Raw genomic sequence first — 9,104 nt, 5'->3', positions numbered from 1 at the left:
TTGCAGGACTGACCCTTTCTCATTGTATTTCAGCTCAGCACCTCTTCAGAGAGTCCTTGGGGCCACAAAGGCATTCTCTCTCCCATTATCCTGCTTTTTTGTCATAGCCCTCTTTACAAACTGGCAGTTACTTAGTCTGTTTCTCCCACCGGCCTGACAACTCCATTAGGGCAGGGATCTTGTCTGTCGCGGTCGCCACTGTGCCCCTAGCGCCTCGAAGAGTACCTGGCACTAGGATGGCGATCGGTAAAGGGTAAGAAATCCACCCAAGGGATTGTGCGCACTCGCTTTCTCTGGGCTGAGCCAACTCTCACCACTAGGGAAGGGTGAGGGCGGTGGCCCCGGGCGTGGGGGGCGTAGCAGCTCAGCCGGAGGCCCCGCCCCTAGCCCCGCCCATGTCCTTGTTCTCCTCTGCGGGTCTCTATAAAGTTTATTTGGCTGCGCGCCGCGCGAGGGCTTCTGGGAGGGCCGGCCTCGGCCAATCAGGAAGCGCGGGCGAGCGGCGCGAGAAGCGGTGGCCGCGTTCTCCAGCCGGGACCCGAGCGGCTGAGAAGGCTGCAGTGTCGGGTAAGGGTGTCTCTGCCCATGTTCTTCCCACTTGTGGGGGGTCTGTCCTTGAACCCGGGGCTCCGAGGCTGGGCGGAGCCCGGTCCCCACGCTCGGATCTACGCCGCTCTTCCTTCCCCTTCGCCTCATGGTAGCCGAGCACGCCTGACGCCGGCGACTCAGCGCCTTGTCGAACCGGCCCTCATTATAGCGTCGGGCAGCGCCCTGGGAGTGCCTTCTATCTGCCCTCTTTCTGAACATGGAGGTTTGGCCCCCTGACTCCCCTCTTCCCGCCACTACGGCGCTCTGCCGCGGCGCGCCACGCCCCCACCCCCACCCAGTGCCCTGTGAGCCCACCCTGAGCTGGGTTCGGGGCCCCTCCCCGCCACCGCCCTCCGCCTGCTCGCTCGTCTCCTGCGGACGTACCCTGCTCTCCGAGGGTGGGGGTCTTTCGAGCCAGGGTGAAGACCCTCTTAGCCTCTCCCAACCCTTGGCCTGTCTCTTGTACCGGCATCAGGGGAATGCTGCTCCCCTTCTAGGGACACGCTGGAGATTAGAACCTGGAGGTGGCCTGCACTCCAGGGGTCTCACAACACCTCATCCTCTGCAAGGGCAGTGCCTGAGTGTACTGGGTCTCCTTAAAAAAAATTACGGGTCTGACCCCAGGGATTTTCGGTCAGAGTTTGGACCACCCATTCACAGAGCCGCTGGTGCTGGTTTGCCCCTGTCACTTGTTTTGGCCGAAATGCCTTTTAGCATGAGCAAGGGTCACCTTTTGTATTCTGCCTGCTGAACGAGAGAGGGTGTCCTTGGACGTCGTAGCTTTTCTTTCTTTCATCTGTTCTTTGTGCATTTCTTTTTGGGACATTTTGATTTTTCATTCACGGTGAATTGTTATTTCAAAGCTCATAGTTTTAAATACGTATATGTTAGGCTATCAGATCCCATATTTGTATCTCCAGCGGGGGGGGGGGGGGGGCTTTCCCTCGACGAATACCCAGCTTCCTCTCTTCTTTCTCAACCGAGATGGTTGATAGGGAACTCAGACTGAACATACCAAGATAGGCCTAGCAAGTTTCCCATCATCTCCCCTTCCAGACTGCTCTTCTTGCTGTTTTTTCTGAATAACATAAAAGGCTCTAGCCAATAACCTTTGAGTCACCTTTGACTGCTCTCTTTCTTTCTCACTCCGCATCCAGTGCTTGCCACCCTGGGCCAAGTCACCACCACCTCTCATCTGGATTATTGAAATAGTTTCTCATCTGGTCTCCCTACTTCTGCCCTTGCATTCATGCCCTATTTTAGCATGGTAGCTAGAAGGATCCTTTTGAAACAGGTCAGATCATATCACTCCTTTACGTAAAAACCCTACAATGGATTTCCATCTCATTTAAAGACAAATGCCTTATATTGAGCCATAAGACTTTAAATAACCTGACCCACTGTTACTTCCCCACTCTCATTTTCTGCTACCCTCCTCTTCCACGTGTCAGACATGCTTTGGCCTCAAGGCTTTTGTGCTTGCAGTTCAATAATCTTGTGGTTTGCTCCCTCACTTTTTTTCAGGTTTTTACTCAGGGGTCACCTAGTGAGGCTCTCCCCAGTTCCTATTTTCCTTTACTGCTTTAGTAGTTGTTCTTAGCAATTATATTTTAGTTATTTACCTCGTGTATTGTTTGTTGTTCCCTTCCAGAATGTGAAGTGGGGAGGATTTTTCTCTATTTTGTTCCTTGGTGGGTCTTCACCACCTAGGTCTGGCACACAGTAGGTGCTCAATAAATATGAAATAAAGGAATGCTCTGGCACTGATACAGGCTTGGGAACACAGTGGTTAATGAAACACGCCTGCCCTCATTGAAGTGATGTTCCTATAGAGAATGCCACCAACAATAAACAGAGATATAGAGTGTAGTGTCAGGGCTGTTTTTTAAAAGGAGGAGAAGGATATCTGAACAGAGACCCGATTGAAATGAGAGAGCAAGTTATGGGAATGTCTGGTGGGAGAGCATTCCTGGAATGGGAAGAGCAAGTGCAAAGACCCTAAGGTGGGAACAGTTGGAGAAGTGGTAAGCTTGAGTGTCTGAATCTGCTGCTTGATGGACTGAAGTAGAAAATAAGGTAGAGGGAAATACAGATGTTCCAAGGAGAGAGAGAGGTCAGCAAAGACCCATCTCACCCAGAGGTGAGAGCCTAAGGTGTATTCAGGGGACAAGCCACTTTATAACTCATCAGACATTTATTTGGTACCTATTGAATGCCAAACTTGGCTGCTGAGGATTCAGCTCAGTCCACTGAGCAGTCTGCCCTACAGGAATTTGCCATGTAGAGAAGTAGACAGACATGGGAAGAAATAATTACAACTATTTCACCAGAGAAGAACAGTAATGAAGGTTCAGAATAGTATGGGAGGGGCTTGGGGTGAGGAGGACTGCCCTAGCGGACTTTTCAGGATATATAGGAGTTCCCTATGTGACAGTGTAGGTTTGGGGTATGTGATAGCAGAGTGTGCAGCTACACGTGCAGGAGTATGAAGGGAGGAAACAGCGTGAAGCATCCCCAGGAGTAGAGACTTAAGACTAGGGTATCTTTGGGGGAGGGTAGTGAGAGATGTGGATGGTAAGGGTGACAGTGCCAGATCACAAGCATTTCCTCGTGGAGGGGACAGAAGGTGTCCCTGGTTGGATTAAGGCAGGGGAGCATTTCAAAAAGAATTCTTGCCAACGGGAGGGTGAGTTAGAGGAACGCAAAGGCTTAGACTACTGAAGTAGGTGAAAAGCATGAGGGTCAGAGCGGGGGCAAGAGAGATGAGGATTCCTTTTTGCAAAAGGTTTGAGAGGTAGACATGGAGATTGGCTGGATGTTCAGGAGCGGAGGAAGGGGACCCTGAAGTGACTCCCAGGTGGTCTCTGGCTGACTTGCTGGATGCTAGTAGTTTTACTGAGAGACTGGGAACGCAGGAGGGGGAAGTGGTGGTATTGGTGGCTAAGAGGAGAGAGAAGTGATGAATTTGGTTTGGGGCACGTGTGGTTTGAGGCACCCATGGGTCATCCAAGTGCAGCTCTCAGGGACAGTTGGAGATACTAGCTCAGGTGAGAGCTGGCCTGGGCATAGAATAGTTTCTACCAAACCTTAGTTTTGATAAATTGGCGTTCTCATCTGGGCTCAGACCGTCCTCAGAGGTGTTCAGGTGGCCCTTCAGTCCTGTGAGCCTCCTGACAGTGTATCTTTAAGAATGTGTGTGTGGTTCTTTTGTGTGCACATGTGTACATGGACATTAGATTCGCAGGGGTCCATGGCCGTCCGAAAGATTAATAACCACTGGAAGGGGTTCTAGTTGAAGCCACGGCCAATGGTGGATCTTATCCAGAGAAATATGCAGCTTGAGAAGAGGAGGTCCAAGGATAGAAGCTTGGCATTTAAGGGATGGGTGGATGTCGAAGCCACAGCAGAGGAGGCTTGAGAGAGGGAAGAGCTGGAAAAGCAGGAGGAGGACCAGGAAAAGGCGGTGTCGTCAAGTCAGAGGAGAAGAGTGTTTCAGGAAGAAAGGAATGGTCAGGGTATCAGAGGCTGTGAGAGAGAAAGGGTTGAAAGTCCATCGGACTTAGCAGTTAGGTCATTGGTGGCTGCAGAGGAATTCAGGAAGTAGGAGGGGGGCAAAAGCAGAAATTAGGTTGTAGTGGGTGATGAATGGGTGAGGTGTGACAAAGGATGGCTGTCTCTTTGTAGAGAGAGCAGGAGCTAGAGGAGCATGTGGGTTTGAGGATTTTTTTAAAATATATATTTATACATATATATTTTATTTTATAATTTATTTATTTTATTTATCTTTAAAGCTCTTCCTATTTATTTGAGAGAGAGCACGAGTCGGGGGGCGGGGAGAGGGAGAAGCAGACTCCCCGCCGAGCAGGGAGCCCGATTCTGGACTCGATCCCAGGACCCTGGGACCATGACATGAGCCGAAGGCAGACACTTAACTGACTGAGCCACCCAGGCACCCTGGATTTTTTTAATCTTTTAATTTTAGAATAGTTTTAGATTTACAGAAAATATGCAGGATTAGTACAGAGTACTCTGTACCCCTCACCCAGTTTCCCCTATTGATGAGGAATTATTTTAGGAAGGAAGAGACCTGAACTCTAGGAGAAGGAGCCAAAGACAGTGAAAATAAGGACAACCATCATTTCCTGAGTTCTGGCTGTGTGTGAGTCCCTGCCCTGGGCTTTGCTTATATAATCTAATGTCATCGTCATAATAGCCTTCTGATGTCTAAATCTACTCCCTTCCCTGTCTTCCTCATTTCAGTAAGTGGCACCTTCATGCTCCCAAGTTACTTGGGCCTAAAACCTTGGCATTGTGTTTGACTTCTTCACTCGCACACTGTACATAAGTGATTTATATCTACACGGAATCTATTTTATTTTTTTTTATTTTTATTTATTTTTTTACACGGAATCTATTTTAAAATGTATACATGAGTCAGACCTACTATTTATTTGTCTCTTCCACCACTGTCATCCTGGTCCACACCACTCTCATGTATTACATCTGGGTGATAGAGCAGCCTCCTGACTGGTCTCCCTGGTTTTACTTTGTGCCCTTCTTCCCCTCTGTCTGTTCTCCATGCAGAAGTGGGAAGGAGCCTTTAAAAAGCTTAACCCTTCTGTAGTTCCCATCACACATAGATTATTACCTTGTGCTGTGAAGTCAGTACCATCTAGGCCCTGCCCTAACCCCTTCTCCCACCACTCTACCCTGTGATTGTGTGCTTCAGCCATGTGGCCTCATGATCTTCTTCACATATGCTAAAGATGATTCTGCATTGAAGCTTTTGCATTCACTGTTTCCTTTGCAAGAACATTCTCCTCACATTTATCAGTATAGCTCATTCCCTTACATGATTTAGGTCTTTGTTCAGTGGTTTCCTTTTTATTTTTACTTAAAAAAATCTTTTTTAAAGATTTCATTTATTTGACAGAGAACATGTACAAGCAGGGGGAGCGGCAGGGAGAGGGAGAAGCAGGCTCCCCACTGAGCAGAGAGCCTGACATGGGGCTCAGCCCTAGGACCCTGGGATCATGACCTGAGCCGAAGGCAGATGCCTAACTGACTGAGCCACCCAGGCGCCTCAGTGGTGTTCTTTTTATTTTTTTATTTTTTTTATTTTTTATTTTTTTTAAATTTTTTTTATTGTTATGTTAATCACCATATATTACATCATTAGTTTTTGATGCAGTGTTCCATGATTCATTGTTTGTTCATAACACCCAGTGCACCATGCAAAACGTGCCCTCCTCAATACCCATCACCAGGCTAACCCATCCCCCCACCCCCCAGTGGTGTTCTTTTTAAAGAAGCTTCATAGAACACCCCAGCTAAAGCAGTCCCACTGTCTACTCTACCACATCTCCCTGTTCTGTCTTCTTTGTAGCACTTACCGATACCTGGCATCATGTGTCTATTTTTTTTAATTGTCTCTCTTCTGACATATAAGTTCTTTGAGCCTGGGAATCTTATCTGTTTTTTCCACAGCTCCATCCCCAGTGCCTTGAACAGCACGTGGGAGATGCTTAATAAATACTTGTTACAGGAAGGGAGGAAAGAGGGACTCTAACTTTGGTGGCCCTTACAATGTCAGCATAGGAATTTTATTTTATTTATTTATTTATTTATTTTTAAAAAGATTTTATTTATTTATTCATGAGAGAGAGAGAGAGAGGCAGAGGGAGAAGCAGGCTCCCGAGGAGCAGGGAGCCTGACGCGGGACCCGATCCCAGGACCCTGGGATCATGACCTGAGCCGAAGGCAGACACTTAACCATCTGAGCCACCCAGGCGCCCAGCGTAGGAATTTTAAAAATAAGGAGTCATTATGGTGCAGGAGGGCTGGGTCTAAGGACCCAGAGGAAGTCCTGCAGGATCAGCTAAGGGTGTTCTTGTCCTTGCGTGGGATAGAAATCAAATGTGAGCCAAGAGAAAGTAAGAGCAGGGTTTACTGAAGACAGAGAGTGTAGATACAGTCTGAGAGATGCAGAAAGGAAAGAAGAGTGAGTCTCGTCTTTGTTTTGGGGGTGGGGTTTTTAGTGAGGATTGAGATCTGTTTTAAGTGTCTTTTTAGGCATCTGGGAACTGGTTAAAATGGACGAATGTTTAGGTGTCCTCCATAAGTCACTTAGGCCCTGGAGCCAGGGGTCTTGGTGAGGCAGTGGTCTGGAAAACATACATGACGCCCCTGCCTGGTCACTCTTTAGTTATTATCTAGATGTGCTGGAAGACTCCAGAGAAACTCCTTGACCTGTACAAGGGGACGTATGTTATCTGTATTATAAGGCATGTGTAAGGTGGAGGTGCAGGTCCTAGCAAGAGTAAAGGCAGCAAAAAAAGCAGTCTTTCATAGGGTCCCTTCAGTTTCCCTATGTCAATTAGCCATTCTTGGCAAAGTTTGCAGAAGTTTATTCTGTCAGTCAGTGACTGTGGTGGGGGTCTAGCTACTGTTTGAGGACACTGTTGGAGTTAAAAAAAAAAGCTACAGAATGCTTTAAACTTCAGGCTATTTGGCGGTCTAAATATTAACAGACGATAATGTAAAACAAATAAAGGAGAGAGATACCAGCAAAATGGCAAGCTAAGAGGTCCTGATGCTTGTCCCCACATAAAAATAGAAGAATAACCACCAGACAGCTACATATTGACAAAAAAAGAGCTCCAAAGTGAAATAAGGAGGCTGCAGAAACCCTGTGGAGCACCAGAACTGAAGATTGGCCACATGGAAAACCGTAAGGCAGATAAATGAATACAGTAGGAAAGAATTTCGGTGAGGGGAGATTTTGTGGGGTGGGTGTTGAGGAAAACCATCTGCTAGGCAGGACTTGAACTGGTGGTAAAGAATAATAGCCAAGGTTTACTGAGCGGTTGCTATGTAGAGATGGAGCTCTTTTTCCATTTCATAGGTGGGCCCAGCAAGAATAAGTAACTTGTCCACAGTCACCCCACTAGAAAGTGGAGGAGCTGTGGAGCTCAAGGGTACATTTTTCCCCTTTGGGAAAATGGCATGAGCAAGGGCATATAGCAAGGCATACCTAAGGATGGTTAGGGGCCGAGTAGATTGGGTAACTGTTAGATAGGGTTTCATCAAAAGCATTGCCTCATCTGGATCCCTGTGAGTGGAAGGCTTGGAGGGCTTTTGAGCAGGAGCAACATAGGGAAAGTGCTGGAAAGATTGAGGTGGCCACAGCAGGCAGAGTGATGTGGAGAGGGAGGAGCTTGAAGACATGTCCGAGTGTCTCTCAAGAACTTGGGTTTAAAGGGATGGAAGTCTGGCCTCCTGTGATGGTGAGGAAGATAGAATCAACAGTTAGACTAACTTTATTGTGATAATCATTTCCCAACACATGCAGAAATATGTGTTACTCTCTATATCTTAAACTTACATCTTATTATGTACGAGTTGTATCTGAATAAAGCTGGGGGAAAAAAGCAATAGTTAGAAGATGCTGCAAAAATACAAGTATCTCTTGCTACTTAAATCTGTTAGGTGATGAGAGTTTGGATAGCAAGTTTGGAGAGAGAATGATGTCCCCATCAGCTGAATATAAAGTATTTGGTTTCCTGAGTTTGGATAATGAGGAATACCTGCCCTTTCTCTCAAAAAATGTATCTGCATCTTGTTGGTTTTTGAGCCTGGAGAGTGGAGAATACCTGTAAATAAAGTCTGAGGTCATGCACAGATGTAAAGGAGAAGGGTGAGTTAGAACCTGAGAGAGAGAGAAGCCAGGGGACAGAGAGGTGGAGCTGAGGAGGGGGTGGGGGGGTGGATAACTGCATTTTGAGACATGCCAGGTGTGACAGTTATGTGCTGGAGTGGAAACGTGTAGGCAGTGCCTGGAAGCTCTGGGTTGGAGTGTGAGTGCAGGGAGCAGAGTGGGAGTGTGGATTTGATAGTCATTGCCATTGAGGATTTGGGGCCAGTGGTGAGACAAACACACTGAAGCAGAGGGTTTAGAGCAATTTAGAAATTAACAAGTTATTTAAAATTAGACAGGGTCACATATAGCCATGGAAAAGAATTCAGGCTGACAGAGGGGTATAAAATGAAAAGTCCCAACTCTTCCCTTTGCTTTCTGGAGGCGATGCTAAGTTAGGTTTCTTACTGTGCTAATGTTTCTTGCTTTTCTGTGAATTATCTGTGAACAGACCTTAAGTGTATAGCTCAGTGTATTTTTATGTATTCACTCGTGACTACCAATCATACTGCGATATGGAACATTTCCAATACCCCAGCTTCTTAGAGTGAGCTGCTATAACAAAATGCCATAGACTGGGTGGCTTCAATAGCAAAAAGTTTATTTTGCCACAGTTCTGGAGGCTGGAAGTCTTGAGATCAGAGTCCCAGCATGGTTGAGTCCTGGTGAGGACCTGCTTCCTGGTTTTTAGATGGCTGCTATCTCACTGCTCACGTGTTCTTTCCTGGGTGAATGCAGTGTAGGGGGCTGGGTGGGAAGGAAGCTCTCTGGTGTCTCTTAGTGGGACACTGATCCCTTCATGAGGGCCCCATCTTCATGA

General features: G+C 47.2%; 1 protein-coding gene across 1 annotated transcript in view; it reads left to right on the top strand.

The window, feature by feature from the left end:
- Positions 1 to 467: 467 nt before the first annotated feature.
- Positions 468 to 9,104, top strand: part of NUP93 (nucleoporin 93) — a 112,476-nt gene continuing 103,839 nt past the window's right edge. The window contains exon 1 of the mRNA XM_025889144.2: positions 468 to 567. The gene's annotated coding sequence lies outside the window, so the exon portion shown is untranslated. The remainder of the gene's footprint in view (positions 568 to 9,104) is intronic.

Source organism: Callorhinus ursinus, unplaced genomic scaffold, assembly GCF_003265705.2.
Source record: "Callorhinus ursinus isolate GAN/ISIS: 27379988/994484 unplaced genomic scaffold, GSC_fseal_2.0 scaffold37, whole genome shotgun sequence".
Taxonomy (NCBI): domain Eukaryota; kingdom Metazoa; phylum Chordata; class Mammalia; order Carnivora; family Otariidae; genus Callorhinus; species Callorhinus ursinus.
The sequence above is the reverse complement of the archived record's forward strand: the minus strand, read 5'-3'. Positions and strand labels throughout refer to the sequence as shown.